At 47.5% G+C, this 16751-nt stretch overlaps 1 pseudogene; it reads left to right on the plus strand.

The window, feature by feature from the left end:
• The first annotated feature begins 12369 nt into the window (after positions 1-12369).
• LOC119329874 lies at positions 12370-15546 on the plus strand (annotated as a pseudogene).
• Positions 15547-16751: the final 1205 nt, after the last annotated feature.

A 16751-nucleotide genomic window follows, 5' to 3' on the forward strand; every position in this document is an offset into this window, starting at 1 on the left:
CCGGAGTGTGTCTGAATACCCGCTCAGTTATATAAGAACCAGGGTATGCGTGGAAACCAGGCATAGGGGTCATTAGTGCTTGAACAGACAAATACCTAACTAGTTATGTTATATTACATGGGTAGTAAGAAACATCTTCCAGGGAGAATAGTTCCATTAGGGGTTCCTTTCCCTGGGTACGCATGCCCTAAAGTGCATGTCTGGACTGCGAGAGGAGACGCATGCAAAAACCGCTAGGGGCACATATGGAAAATAAATAAAAATCATCTTTTGTTCACCGATCGAATATTCCCTTAAGAACGCTAGCTTTCGGCTTCACCCAGTCTGAGGTACACATCCGGCTGACCCGGCAGTAACAATCGCAGAGGTACTCCCCTTATGCCCTAGCCGAATTAACGGGAACGTAGGGCATAAATACAAGAGCTAGGCAACCCAGCTTGGCCAAAACTTAAGTCATATCGATGCATATAATGGCGAAGAAAAGGTACATGCGGAAGAATAACACATGTGCGAGGCATGAAGCCCAGATAAATAGTTAAGCTTCTGTGTAAGAAGCCCCCAGGTATAATGAGCGCGGTTAGCGCGTCTATAGTGTGCAAGCGAGGCACAAGTTGGCCCTTGAAGGCCTTGATAAAGAATAAAAGGAAGAAAGAGAAAAAAGACAGATAATGTATATGCAAAAAATGGACAGAGGAAAGAGACGAACATATAGTCCGGCGCTAGGCGTAGAATCTTCGGAGTCGGGCTACGTTCCATGGGTTCGGCTCAAGTCGATTATTCGATGCATCCCGTAGACGGTACGCTCCACCGGTCAGAACTTGGTCAATAATGAAGGGACCTTCCCATTTGGGCTCGAGCTTGGTTTTTTCTTCTCCGGCAGGCGTAGAACTAACTCGCCAACATTATAAGTTTTGGCCCGTACTTCTCTGCTTTGGTATCTGCGAGCCTGTTGCTAATAGAATGCGGAACGAGCTTTTGCCACGTCGTGCTCCTCCTCCAGGGCGTCCAGACTGTCCTGCCGATCGAGCTCAGCTTCTCTTTCTTCGTACATGCGCACTCGAGGTGAGTCATGAATTATGTCGCAGGGCAGAACCACCTCTGCGCCGTACACCATAAAGAAGGTGTGTATCCGGTAGTACGATTTGGCATGGTCCGCAGCCCCCAGAGTACGGAGTCGAGCTCCTCTACCCAGTGCGTGTTAGACTCCTTTAAGGACCGCACTAGTCTGGGTTTAATGCCGCTCATGATAAGACCATTTGCTCGCTCAACTTGGCCATTGGTTTGTGGGTGATAGACTGAAGCATAATCGAGCTTGATGCCCATGTTGCTACACCAGAGTTTTACCTCGTCGGCCGTGAATTTCGTGCCATTGTCAGTGATGATGTTGTGGGGGACGCCATAACGGTGTACAACTCCGGATATGAAGTCTATCACCGGTCCGGATTTGGCCGTTTTAACAGGTTTGGCTTCTATCCATTTGGTGAATTTATCCACCATGACCAGTAAGTATTTTTTCCAATTCCGAGTTAGAGTTATTGTACCTGTTACTCTTGAGAGTTGCGCACTCTCTAGATGGATAGGTTTCGGCTCAAGTGTTGAAAAGTTGTTGTCTTCATCGAGCTAGATCTTCAGCAACCAAGAGTCGTTGTGGTTCGCGAAGGTTGATCGAAGGTTTGGAGATCGCCAACAAGTATCTACCACGAGTGAAATCAAATGAAGTCTAATCAGCTCCGAGTTGAAGCAGAATAGGGTGAAGAGATTTTATCTTCCGTGTTAAGTCACAACTCCTCCAACCAGACGCAGCCCTTTGGCAGAAGGGTGAACTGATCTACCAGATTTCACTGTTGCCATCAAGCACCACTGGTTCAATTTACTTCACTGCATTACTTTCAGCGGTTTAGTTTTGTGCTTTGTGACGATAGTTTACCTGATCATTCATTATGTGTTGCATATCATTCGTGTCAATTCCTTCTGTCATTCCCATCAATTATCATCCGTTGCACATATTGTTGATCTCCTATGATTTGGTCATGCTGACTTAGTCCTAGTCATCATTCTATGTTGTGATCATTCACCTCATCTTAACTATCTCTTGAAATTGTCCTTCACAGTTCATGTCTAGTTATCTATCATGATATTATATCTATTTGCTTATTGCATTACCATCATTATCATCAAGCCCGTTGTATCCTATGCCCGAATCATTATTGCATCCTATATTGAAAGTTTTGTTCCCCAATAGTATTCTTGATTAGGTTTGTATCTACAGAACCTTATTTCCGCTGCTGTGTTTCTATTCGTTTCATAACATTCGCAAGAATTTTTGAATCTCCTTCTCGGTGTCAAAACCGGCGGATCTCGGGTAGGGGGTCCCGAACTGTGCGTCTAAGGCGGATGGTAACAGGAGGCAGGGGACACGATGTTTACCTAGGTTCGGGCCCTCTCGATGGAGGTAATACCCTACGTCCTGCTTGATTGATCTTGATGATATGAGTATTACAAGAGTTGATCTACCACAAGATCGTAGAGGCTAAACCCTAGAAGCTAGCCTATGGTATGATTGTATGTTGTCCTACGGACTAAACCCTCCGGTTTATATAGACACCGGAGGGGGCTAGGGTTACACAGAGTCGGTTACAAGGAAGGAGATCTACATATCCGTATTGCCAAGCTTGCCTTCCACGCCAAGGAAAGTCCCATCTAGACACGGGACGAAGTCTTCAATCTTGTATCTTCATAGTCCAACAGTCCGGCTGTCCGGAGACCCCCTAATCCAGGACTCCCTCAGTAGCCCCTGAACCAGGCTTCAATGACGATGAGTCCAGCGCGCTGTTTTGTCTTCGGCATTGCAAGGCGGGTTCCTCCTCTGAATACTCCATCAAAGATTTTGAACACAACGATAGTGTCCGGCTCTGCAAAACAAGTTCCACATACCACCGTAGAGAGAATAATATTTCCACAAATCTAATCTGCTGACACGTTTGACAACATGACATCACGCCACGGCCCGGTCATTATTCGAACCGTTTTTCTCAACCAACACTGCACATATCACGAGGCGGTTTTCCTGACACGTCTTGTCAAGGCAGAGATCGTGTCCCCCTTATTACGGGATTCTCATCAATACGGACGTGGGTAACCCAATCGTGCCTATTGGTATGACTCCTCGATTTTAGGCAAGTCCCAAACGGCCACGAGGAGGACACTTGATATTCACCCTCTTTATAAAGAGGCCAAGGCCTGTCCTTTTCCCCTCTCGTGCTCAATCGAATCCTTCCCCCGCCTCGAGTTCCAACACCCAAGGCTCAGGTCAGGCGCTTCGGACCGTCAACCATGTACGGATCCAACCTCCAAGGTCGGTGGATGCCTTCCTCCGGCATAGAGGAGGACATCAAGAAGCTGAGAGATGCCAGGTATCTGACCGCCGAAATCTCGCACAGGCTGCCTGCCCCGAGGGTAGGTCATCCCCACTCCCGAACCCAACGAGAGTGTTGTGTTCATCTCTCACTTCCTCCGAGGGCTAGGCCTCGCTCTTGATCCCTTTGTTAGGGGGGATCATGTTCTATTATGGACCGGATTTCCATGATCTGGCCCCGGATTCCCTCCTTCACATCTCCTCGTTCATCGTCGTGTGTGAGGCCTTCCTCCGTACTACCCCACACTTCAGCCTATGGCTCAAGACTTTTAATGTGAAGCCAAAGATGATCGAGAGGCGACACGCATAGTGCAGAGGTGCCGTAATAAGCAAAGGTGCTGATGTTCCATGGTCAGAGGGTTCCTTCCCAGAGGTGTCCAGTTTGTGGCAGCGGGAGTGGTTTTATATCATAGCTCCCCGAAGTGCCAAGTGGGTAGCCGCCCCTGCCTTTCGCTCGGCCCCCCCACCACAACTGACGTCATGGATCAGCAAGGGGTTGAACTGTGGTCTAGTAAATGATGTGCCGATATTGTAGAGTCGCATCCGAGATATCCTTGAGAGAGATGTCAGCCTGGTCATGGTAATGCAAGTCATGCTAGTTCGTCGAGTCCAGCCTTGCAAACGTCGACCCCTCCGTATGTGGGAATTCAACCCGGAAGGATCGCGAACTATTCAGCACTTCCTCGGCATGACGCTCGAAGAGATGTACAAATTGTTTTTCGGACCCCAAATACAGTGTCCGGACACCATCGAGGATGCGGGTCTAAGCTGTAATCGCCCCGATACCCAAGTAAGTAATCCCATGGCCGAACATGCTGTCTTTCTATTTATCATAACATCATTATGAAAAGTCGCTCTTTGACCAGGACTGGATAACAAAGGCGAAGATGATCATGTGTTCGGCCCCCCTTCCCGAAGGCTTGGCCAATCCAGTACTAGACAGAATGCTCGAGCCCGCGCCTTATCAGGCGCCCTCAAAGGAAGATAAAGGGGGGAATAAAGAGGCTAAAAGCGGGCCTCACTCACTATTCATCCAAACCAGGGGAGTTAGCGCCTCCGCGAAGGAGGATAGCCAGGGAGAAGAATCTGAAATTCCCTCTCCCCAAGGAAGGAAGAGGACCACCTTGGAAAACCCAGAAACAAAGGTTTCCAAACGGGGGAAGAAATGTCCGCCAGAGGGTCCTGCCTCGGAGGGTACTCTTGCCTCACAGTGCCCGCAAGGGGATCAGCCCTCTACCGAGTTGTAAGTAAATAAAAAGTACTTAATAGTAAAAATATCTTACATTACTTCTGAAGATAATAACCGCAACATATATCTTGCAGTTCGGATCATAGCCCTTCTCGACAGAGTTCGTCTTCGGGGGATCTTCTTCCGGAGATGATGGAGAGCGAAACACCTCCCCCTGCCACCCCGCCTCATGAGGCGGGCGACCCTGAAGTGTCGTCGCGGAGGGTTTCTCCTGATCCGCCAAGGCCAGTGGGTAATCCTTTGGCCACCCAAAGTCCCCAGTATTCGGCTCCGAAAGAGAGCAATAGAAAGAGTCCAGAACCGTACAGTGTGCGGTTGGACGCACTGAAGGATCTTCTGGAGCAAGCGGCCATCTCAGAAGCGCATCGTACGCTAATGGGTACGATGATTGAAAGAATTTCATCCGCCGAAAGCGGGTTGCATGAAGCTTTTATGAGTCTGCTGAAAGGCTTTGAGGTACGTGAAATAGTGTATGTTTTTGACAGTACCGCACACGTTAGGTGTGCCCTATGCCGATAGTAGCCCCTGAGACTCTGGTTGCCGTCGGGAACGGCGGCAAAGAGAGGATCATAGTCTCGGGTAATAATCAGACCACCTTCATGTGCAGGTGGCTGAAGGTCCGGTGGCTAGCCGGACTGATGAGTTTGCCGAGCTGAAGCGGCAATTTGATGCGGCAGACACTGACATCGTGCTTGTCAACAAGCGGCTCGACGACGCACAGGGTATGTGATTTCTCCGGTGATCAAAACATAGTAAGAGGAGCATCATGCCAGTATCTTTAATATGTTTTTGACTGCAGATGGAGCTGCCGCTGTGGAGACCCTTCGGGCGGAACTTGCCAGAGCCAAGGGACAAGCCAGGAATAGCAATGCGGCCGGTCTAAAGGCGGTCGAAGGGCTGAGGGCCGAAAAGGCTGCGCATTGCCAAAGCAAGGAAAGAATAGCCAAGATGGCCGTTGAGTTGAAAGATGTCGCCGACCGATACCAGCTTCTTGAAAAAGAAAGCCGAGCGAAGGCGACGGACCTGGAGAAGGCCATGGTAGCAGCCAAGGAAGCCCGCTCCAAAATCAGAGCGGCGAAGGAGGAGCTGCGTCAAGCTGGAGATATCGCAGCTGGGAAGCCCTTTTTGTTGCGGACGAAGTTCGGAGATCCGGAGTATGCCCCTCTTGATCAACTATGGAGTTCTGCAGACACATACGTGGATTTGGCAGCACGTGCTGCTGCTGCGGCCGAGTACTTCAAGGATCAAAAAGATCGTGAAGTGGAAAAGTTGTTCTGGTCACAGTTCCATGCTCCAGTGCGTCCGCTGTTATTGAATGAGCGGATGGCCGAGCGGGCCGAGCTCCATAGGTTGTCCGGACTTTCCATGAGGTCTGTTGTGGATCATCTATGGCCGGAAGGGCCAAGGCCGAATAGTTACTTTAGTTTAGTGCAACAATTCCTTGATGCTGTACCGCACATCGATGCTATGAAGAGGTCTGCGTGCATAGAGGGTGCGCGGATGGCACTTGCCCGTGTCAAGACATACTGGGCAGAGATGGAGGCCACCACTATTGCAACACAGGGTTCGGCCGTAGGCCGAGTAGCTGCCGAGCACTACTTTGAAGAAGTCCTTGAAGGTGCTCGTTCGATAGAGGCTCAGTGCTCGAAGAATATTATGTTCTAGTGACATGTATTCCCATTGTAAAAACAATGTTTTATTTGATTTATAAAGGCTGTGTTTATAATTTTGCCTAAAAGTATTATGATGCCGCATGTGCGGCCGTTTATGTATATATGTATATAACCTGAAAGATTGCAGTCGTCGGCTTCATCCCCCACGCATATAATGCGGGGGTGTTCGCAAAAAATGTGTATTCACACTTGATCCAACGTCTTGGTCCATGAAGGAGGTGGTAGCACAGCGAATGAGGCAATCGGACTATATTGCTTTAACACTTTCACTTAGCCATAGGAGTTTGACGGTGGGACTACTATATAGCCCCTGGTACTTCCGCGCTCGTCCGAATACAGGGCACGTACGTACATGACCGGGAAACGGCCCTTCGTTAATGCGAAGGAATCCCGAAGATTCCGCTAAGTCATCGAGTGATTGACCAGTCTCGCGCTTTATCATGACAGTTAGTTTTCGGCTTTCTCTACTAAGGTGCTCATCCGGATGAACCAGGGCACAATCGCAGTAGTTCTCCCGGTGCCGCCTTAGCCGATAGAGCGGAAAGTAAGGTAGCAAAACACGGGAGCGGGCAAACCCAACATTTGACCAAAGACATGATTCGGAGCTGATGCATATAAGGCCAAACTCGCGACGCCGAACACTCCCTAAGGTATTTGGTCTTTATAATATATGTCGGGCTGAACAATGCCCTTAATAATGAACCCCGAGTGTCCAGGTACGTGCAGTATCCTGACGTGGCCACATGCCAATAACGTCAGAATCCTTCTCGGTTGTATTGAGTACCCGGAGGATGTGAACAACAAGAGACAGTAAAAAAGGTTTACGCATGGTGTTAATCTGAAAAGAAACCTTTGAGCGGGTCCCTGCTGCACATCTGCGCCTGTGTCTCCATTGTGCCGTGTCCTGGACGGGTGTAGCACGATTGTCATCTGTAAAAGAGAAGAACTTAGGTGAAAGTTTTCGTGCCAGAAAATTGGTTATTATCAATAGACCATTTGAAATTCAACATAAGTCAAGTTGAGCCGAACTAGCCCTGATTACACGTGGGAAGCCCCTACCATCGATGAGGGTTTGACCATCAAACCAATCTCATGTAGTGATGTGCCACACTCGTCTAACCGTGTCTGTGGTCTTGACGACCTATCATTTATTCTGGTTGGTGAGGCCGTCTAGTGCTCGGCTATTAAGGCCGCCGCACATTCTTCTGCGCGTAGAGAACGCTCAATATTTCCACTAACTGTGATGGTGCCACGTGGACCGGGCATCTTAAGCTTGAGAGAAGCGTAATGCGGTACTACATTAAAATGAGCGAAAGCCGCTCTTCCGAGTAGTGCTTGATAGCCACTTCGGAATGGAGCGATGTAGAAAGTTAACTTTTCGCTTCGGAAGTTGTCGGGAGAACCGAATACAACCTCTGGTAATAGAGAGCCTGTACAGCGGGCCTCTGGGCCTGGTATTACTCCCTTGAAGGTAGTATTACTGTGGCTTATTTTTTTCGGGTCTATCCCCATTTTGCGGACCGTGTCCTGATATATCAGATTTAGACCACTGCCTCCGTTCATAAGGACTCGTGTGAGGTGGTATCCATTTATTATTGGGTCTAACACCAAGGCAGCCAATCCTTCATGCCGGATGCTTGTCACGTGATCCCCGCGATCAATAGTGATTGGGCAAGTCAACCAGGGGTTGAACTTAGGGGTGACGGGCTCTATGGCGCGTATGTCTCAGAGTGCATGTTTGTTTCTCCTCTTCGTCACATGGATCATGTTTACTGTTTTAACCTTTGGAGGGAATTTTTTCTGTCCTCCAGTGCTTTGTTGGCGAGGTTCGTCCTCGTCTTCACTTGGTGTCTCCCCCCTTGTGTTCGGCTTTTAGCTTACCGGCCTGCTTGAAGACCCAGCATTCTCTGTGGGTGTGATTTGCAGGTTTGTCGGGGGTGCCATGAATCTGACATAGTTTGTCGAGAATCTTGTTTAGGCTAGATGGTCCATCTCTGCTGCCTTTGAAAGGCTTTTTCCGCTGACCTGGTCAAGAGCCCCTGAATCCGGCATTGACCGCCATATTATCTGGGCTGTCTTCTTTATTTCGACGCTTGTTTTTACTGCATCGTGGTTTTCCATTGCCATCCCTGACTTCGGATGTGCTTGGGTCGCTGGTGCTACTGCGGGCTAACCAGCTATCTTCGCCCGCGCAAAAGCGGGTCAGGAGGCTTGTCAGGGCTGCCATTGTTCTCAGTTTTTCTTGGCTGAGGTGTCTGGCGAGCCATTCATCTCGGATGCTGTGCTTGAAAGCTGCTAAGGCTTCGACGTCCGGACAGTCGATGATTTGGTTCTTCTTAGTGAGAAACCTGTTCCAAAGCTTTCGGGCTGACTCTCCGGCCTATTGAATTATATGTCTTAAATCGTCTACATCCGGAGGTCGGAGATAGGTCCCTTGAAAATTAGCCCGAAAAGCGTCCTCGAGCTCCTCCCAACTTCCAATTGAGTTTTCGGGGAGGCTTTTCAGCCAGTGCGAGCTGGTCCTTTAAGCTTGAGGGGCAAGTACTTGATGGCATGGAGATCATCTCCACGAGCCATATGGATGTGGAGGATAAAGTCCTCAATCCAGACCCCAGGGTCTGTGGTCCTGTCGTTCGCCTCTATGTGCACTGGTTTGAATCCTTTCAGGAATTCGTGGTCCAGCACCTCATCGGTGAAACATAGGGGGTGTGCGGCACCCCTGTATTTGGATGTATCATGGCGTTCGGACTGCTGTAGTAGTCGGTTTTGATTTTGTGCCGGAGCACGCTTCCTAGATCCTTAGATGGATCTGGTCATACTGGATTTTTGGCCCAAGTCCTCACGTAGATCGTGTGTTGACTTATGTGCGACCTTGTTAGCCGCTCTATCGCGGTCACAAGGTGGTTGATCCGGCCGGTTGGCTGTTTTATTTTTCGGCTGTATGGGGTCTATGGCCTCGTCGTCGAATTTGGGTAAAAGCTTACGCTTTGGATAGCTCTTTGTGTGGTAACCTCCACCATACTGTTCTTCGTTGTCGAGCACTTTGTTCCACCTGTTGTTGAGCGTATTTTGTTTGGCCTTAAGCCTTTGCTTCTGCTTCTTCAGACTCCTCGCTGTGGCAATAAGCCTTCTATGGAGGTTCTCTTGCTCCAAGTGCGTTTCCGGGATGATGTGTGCATCTTCGTCCGGACTGTTTTCTTCCCCAGAGGGGGTTTGATGAGGTTTATCCTCAGCGTCGCCGTGTTTGGACGTCGGATCCGTACTGTGTTCGCCATTTGCAGCTTCATCATGCTCTGTCACCGGGGCAATGTGGTCGTCGTTTCCTCTGGGGTCGACTGGAGTGTCATTTTCTCTTGAGCTGTTATCGCTGTTTTTGCCGAGGCGGGATTTGGAGCGGCGCCTACGCCGATGCTTTGTTTGCTTCTTGGAGGGGTCATCCTCCGCTGTCTCCTCCCGTTCCTCGTCATCATTTTCTTTCGATGTATCCACCATGTATATGTCATGTGATGAAGAGGCTGTCCAGTGTCCTGCGGGCACTAGTTCCTGTTCCTCTCCTGCATCGTCGTCCATGCCGTCGATGTTTGCAGAGTCGAAATCGAGCATGTCGGTTAAATCATCGATAGAGGCTACTAAGTGGGTGGTGGGTGGGCAGCGAATTTCTTCGTCGTCAGCATCCCATTCTAGCCAGACATAGTTCGGCCAAGGTTCCCCTGACAAGGAGAGAGACTTTAATGAATTTGGCACATCGCCGAAAGGCGAGTGCTGAAAGATATCCGCGGAGGTGAACTCCATGATCGGCGCCCAATCGGATTCGATAGGCATGGATGCAGGCGGCTCGGAGTCCGTGGCCAGAGACGAATCCAGTGGTTCGGCAACACGGCTCTCGTAAGGGGTGAAGTCAGTATCCGGCTCCATCGCCACTGAGAGTGCGGCCTCCATGGCGGGGTCTATCCCTCCGTTGTCGGATGGCGTAATCTGCTCCGGATTGAAGGTCGGAGCAGTTGCAGATGCGATCTCCCGAACACTGTCCGACGACAGAGTTACATCATGCTCATTGTGATTGTGCGGCGCACCTGACATGGGCTCGAATCCGTCGAAGATCAAGTCTCCGCGAATGTCGGCAGTGTAGTTTAAGTTTCCGAACCTGACCTGATGGCCAGGGGCGTAGCTCTCGATCTGCTCCAGATGGCCAAGCGAATTGGCCCGCAGTGCGAAGCTGCCGAATACGAAGATCTGTCCGGGAAGGAAAACCTCACCCTGGACCGCATCATTACCGATAATCGAAGGGGCCATCGAGCCTTATGGTGACAGCACAGTGGAACTCTCAATGAAAGCACCAATATCGGTGTCAAAACCGGCGGATCTCGGGTAGGGGGTCCCGAACTGTGCGTCTAAGGCAGATGGTAACAGGGGGCAGGGGACACGATGTTTACCCAGGTTCGGGCCCTCTCGATGGAGGTAATACCCTACATCCTGCTTGATTGATCTTGATGATATGAGTATTACAAGAGTTGATCTACCACGAGATCGTAGAGGCTAAACCCTAGAAGCTAGCCTATGGTATGATTGTATGTTGTCCTACGGACTAAACCCTCCGGTTTATATAGACACCGGAGGGGGCTACGGTTACACATAGTCGGTTACAAGGGAGGAGATCTACATATCCGTATTGCCAAGCTTGCCTTCCACGCCAAGGAAAGTCCCATCCGGACACCGGACGAAGTCTTCAATCTTGTATCTTCATAGTCCAACAGTCCGGCTGTCCGGAGACCCCCTAATCCAGGACTCCCTCACTCCTATTCACCCCCCTCTAGTCAATATATTCTCAGTCCTAACACATGCACTACGCCATATGAGTATTGTCGAGAAAATACCGCGACACAAACCATCGGAGCCAGGGTTAGCGAGTGTATTCACATACGAAATGGCATCGTAAACGTCTTGGTGAGAGAAGGAGCATCGAGGGAGGCAATCTGCGAACTTAGGTTGGGGTATAGATCTTGAAAGGAGATGCACCATCAAATATAATTTATAATTGGAAAAACATAACCAAAAGACAATATGATTTTTCGAAGGTCAGGCTACTAAGGTAGGAGCACATGAACCATATCATGGTTTCCACAACTTTTCTCAAAAGGGACACAACACTAGAACAGTGAATAGCACATGCGTGAAGCATTAGATTTACATATGTGATAGGAGCAAGCAACTTAGATAGAACAGACGACGATAATCCTTCTGGAGCAAACGCCCTATCGTGCTATACTGCATGTTGAATGTTTGTGCTCCTCAAAACAGAAGCTTGATGAATAAATAAAAGTATTGCAACAACCATGCAAGGATAAAATTGAAGTATTCAATTAAACATTAATAAATTAATTGTAGTTATTTTAGGTACTAATATAACTCTAGAGAATACAATGCATTATAGAGGCAAAGAATTATGTATAACAATGAAAGCAAATCCATAAAAGGCAATACTGAGGATACAAATCTTCTAGATTCAAGACCACAACAAGACCGAGTGACTGTGAAAAATAGGAGAAGTGCAATAGTAAATATAAGATAGGTGCATAATTTGTCTCCTACGATAAAGATAAATACCGAAACACCATTATATATTACTGGAGTGGGGGTAGAGTCGAAAAGAGGATCCCCGCTTCTTTCTGTGATGCAAAACCGTGCATGTGACTTTCATCTCGCACTACTAGAAAAAGGGCTATAGATGGGATTGACACTAATGGCGCACCAGACAGGTGGTGCGCCATTAGTATACTAATGGCGCACCACCTTCTGATGCGCCATTAGAGTTGAAACTACTAATGGCGCACCATGTCCACGGTGCGCCATTAGTATCAATTTTTTTTTGAACTAGTGCGCCTGTCCAAACATACTAATGGCGCATCCATAGTAAGTGCGCCATTACTAGTTGTAACTAGTAATGGCGCACCAGCCAGAAAGTGCGCCACTAATGTTATTTTTTTTTATTATTTTTTTTATTCCTTTTTTTGCAAAAGTACTAATGGCGCACTCACACGCGGTGCGCCATCTACAGCGACCGCTTCATCCCCAGCCGCACCGGATCCAACCTCGCGCTCTTCGACCTCGCCCCGGCCCCCTCCTCCTCTGCCTCCGGATCTGCCGCTCCCCCTCACCCTACTGCGCGCTCCTCCGCGCGGCGCTCTTCGGGCGCGACACGCCCGACCGCCTCGCCTCCTCCGCCGGGGCCTCCTCCTCCTCCGCGGCCTCCCCCGTCGGCTCCCCCGCCGGCGGCAACATATTCCGCTTCAAGGCCGAGGTGCCGAGGAACGCCAAGCGGGTGCTCTTCGCCGGCGGGGACGACCAGGACCTGCTCTTCCCCGGCATCTTCACCCCCAAGGGCTCCGGCCCCAGGAAGATCCCCAGGTCGCCCTACAAGGTTGGTCGATTACTTCCGATTTCATGGTTTCTTCTTGATTTGCTTTCTTGGTGTGGGGAATTCCTCTTTATCTTCTTCTTTCGTCGCCAAAGATTCCATCTTTCCTCATGATTTTCCTGTACAAAGAGAGAATCTCACGGGAATGTGATTCTCCTGCCTGCTGCTTCTGCCAGGTGCTGGATGCGCCCGCATTGCAGGACGACTTCTACCTCAACCTCGTGGATTGGTCTTCGCACAATGTCCTCTCGGTCGGATTGGGGAATTGCGTCTACCTGTGGAATGCATGCAGCAGCAAGGTATCAATGTCATCCTCGCACGATTTCTTTTCTGAGAATTGAAGAGAGAGATCCTAATAAACAAGTTTATCACTCCGCAGGTCACCAAGCTCTGCGATTTGGGGGCGGACGACACCGTTTGTTCCGTGAGTTGGGCGCAGCGTGGCACCCACCTGGCTGTAGGGACTAACCAAGGCACCGTCCAGGTTTTCATCTTGCTCCCATATGAAATTGATCAAATGACATGTTCAGGATCTGTCAAAGTTTAGGATGGCACTTTAATTTACTTTTGCCGAAAGCTTCAATTCAGACACAAAATAATACAGTAGTAAGCCTTGCATCGTGGGAACGACATCAAAGTAAGATTGTGAGAGTTTCAGAATTTTGCAATACTACCACAGCTCACCAGCAGGCCTTGCATTGTGGTACTTTCATCAGGGGTTACTTAGTTGATGATACTATTTCTTCCTGGTTATACCCATTTCTTCTAAAAAAATCATGACCAATGCGTCAAGTCAGTGCTGCGCACATACCACCAATGGATGAGGGAAACGATAAAGTTTTGTAAATAACCTGAACTAATGTAAACATCATCTTTATCGATGTGTACTTTTAGCCCATAGTATTTCGGTTGGTAAAACTTAGTAATCCTGTTGATGTTTGGTATTGGTATAACAATTTGACATTCCAAGGGTGTCTAAATTCTGAATTCCTGATTATCATCTTCGATGTTATCTTATTTAGATATGGGATGCAACACGCTGTAAAAGAATGAGAACCATGGAAAGCCATCGCATGCGAGTAGGTGCTCTTGCATGGAACTCTTCATTGCTTTCTTCTGGCAGTCGTGACAAGAACATCCTTCATCATGATCTACACGGCCTTCTTGCATCTGGTGGTGGAGCTGCAGATAGGTGCATAAGATTTTGGAATACGACCACAAATACACACTTGAGTTCCATGGATACAGGGTAATAATCTAGCTATCTAGTTTATCTATCAGCTACATGCAGCCCTTGTTTGTGTTTTTGAATTAAATTGATTTCTTATTTGCACTTCCAAATTTCAAGTATAATCATATCTACTCTTAAGCCGGATAACTCTCAAAACCTTTTAGCACCGTTACTGACTGAATACTTCAGTCATACCAATTCACTAGTTTTCCTGCAAAAATCAGAAAAGATCAAGACTGGCTGAGCTCTGTTGTACAAAAACTGAAGTTTTGGATCACCTATACAGCTCTAATATAATGCAACCGAAGTCCTTATAGTCCCATCCTTCTAGAAAGCACCAAATTTATATCAAAATGGCATCATGGATTCCTTTTGGAAACAGTCTATGGACATTTTAATTGCTATGTTTTTGTAGCTGTAGATAAAATTGATTCTTGTAGTTGTCATGTTAGAGACCTGCACAGATATCATGTGTTCTGAAGGCATGGGATTGCTTATGTAGAATTGTGGAAGGGGTAGATTTAAAAACATGCTGCTCTTCACATGTACTGATTATGCTAAATGTCTTAACAAGTCTGTAATCTTGTGTGGTCAAAGAATGTGAATGAGCTTGTTAGCACACACGGATACTCCCAGAATCAGATAATAGTGTGGCGGTATCCAACGATGTCAAAGGTATGCCACAAGCTTACACTGTAGCTCATTTATACCATACTGTCTCTCGTTTGTTATTAATTGTGTCCATTCTCTCTATTTGTATAGCTTGCCACGTTGACAGGACATACATTCAGAGTATTATATTTAGCCATCTCCCCTGATGGACAGGTGAAATACTCCCTCTTTGATCCCTATATATGCTATGGACCTGACATTTTGTTTTAGTTCTGTTCTTCTGTTAGAGGTGTCTAGTGTAATTTGTTCTCACTGTTCTTTTTTCTTGTCAATATCGACATCAACAGACAATTGTTACTGGTGCTGGTGACGAGACGCTCCGGTTTTGGAACGTGTTTCTGTCTCCCAAGTCCCAGGTACTTGCTTGATGTTTGAAAATATGGTTTTCCTGTCTATATAACTCCACTTCAGGCGGCGTTCCTCTAACTGCTTTCCTTTTTCCTATTATATACAGAGTTCTGACAGCTTAAGTAGCATTGGAGCGACATCATTTGTTAGGAGCTACACCCGGTGACTCGACGAAATCGAGCTTGTAAGTTATTGCGGCAAGTGCTGATCGTCATCAGCACCATTCAATTCCCACACGACCTCCTTCTGTCCATCTGCCGCCGAAGCCAGCACCATTTTAGAGATTGCACGGCAGGGGATGATTGACTGGCTGGCTAGCGCGGATCCGATCCCCTCTCCCGCGCTGGAAGCGGCGCATATCTATTGTTGTTTAGCGGGAAATTCCTCTTGTTTTAGCAACTGAGAAATCTGTTGGCGTGTCGATTATGCGCTTGACTGATGATATACAAGCTGTAGCTCTATTCAGAACATCATGAAATTCAGAACTGGACCTCGCTGGCCTGTGTCAAGGCCTGTGGAGGAATTCAGAATTTGGCCATGTCCTCTGATGGATGCAGTGGGTTAAAATTATCTGTCTGGGTGAAAATCCACATGTTGATCATCCGATTTTTTCAAGTACAGCCTAGCGGTGGCAGTCACTGTTGTGTCCGTGAATGTGAGAGTGATTGGTTTTGGTTGGACTCGCGATCGGACAGTGCATGACAGAGTGCGCCATTAGTTTAAACTAGTAATGTGTGCTGTCTATATTTTGTCAAATTATACATTTTGTAACCTGTGCAAAAAACAAAAAATAAAAAAATAAAAAAACCTAATATTCATACTAATGGCGCATCACATGACAGTGCGCCATTAGTATGACAAAGCATACTAATGGCGCATCACTGGACAGTGCGCCATTAGTATGCCGCGGTCACTAATGGCGCATCCCATTGTAGTGCGCCATTAGTATGCCAAAGCACCTGGGTATACATGGCCCCTGGGAGGCATACTAATGGTGCACCCTGGCCTATACTAATGGCGCACCAGTGGTGCGCCATTAGTATACCAGATACTAATGGCGCACCAGTGGTGCGCCATTAGTATACCAGATACTAATGGCGCACCAGTGATGTTACTAATGGCGTGCTAGTAATGGCGCACCACTGATGCGCCATTAATGGCCAAATTAGGTGCGCCATTAGTAAGGGTTTTTCTAGTAGTGTCGCATGGCTCCTAAGTGATAAAAAAAGAACTCGCCTTCTCTCTTTTTTGATTACCTTCCTTCCGTATGTATAAAATCAAATCCATTCTTTTTTGAAATTGATGTTGTAAAAGAACTACTAATCCTTAACTCTTCAAGGAATCATTCATCGGTGGTTGTGAATGACTCACTTGTTTCCGAGAAAGCAAAAAAATTCATCTCTATAGTTCAGTAATAGAGTTCTTTTTTTGCAGGGGTTCTTTATTTTTTATATTAGAAAAAAAGTTTCGTAACTTCACCAGGGACTGAATTGGGTCGATTTGCCTTGAAGATATGAAATAAGAAAAGTACGAAATATCATTTTTTCACTATTTTGGATTTGTTTTGTATGCGTGTAATATATATTGAAATCTTAGATTCATAACTCCAAATTGATAGCAATTACCCTATTTGAAGAGGTTCATATACAAAACGCCTGAAAATCATACTTTAAGAAGGAGATCAGATTAAGCGAGAATCCAAATCTATAGTTTTTGCTTCTCCAGCAACAGGATTAGCCAGAGCATTT

The sequence above is a fragment of the Triticum dicoccoides genome, chromosome 7A, assembly GCF_002162155.2.
Source record: "Triticum dicoccoides isolate Atlit2015 ecotype Zavitan chromosome 7A, WEW_v2.0, whole genome shotgun sequence".
Taxonomy (NCBI): domain Eukaryota; kingdom Viridiplantae; phylum Streptophyta; class Magnoliopsida; order Poales; family Poaceae; genus Triticum; species Triticum dicoccoides.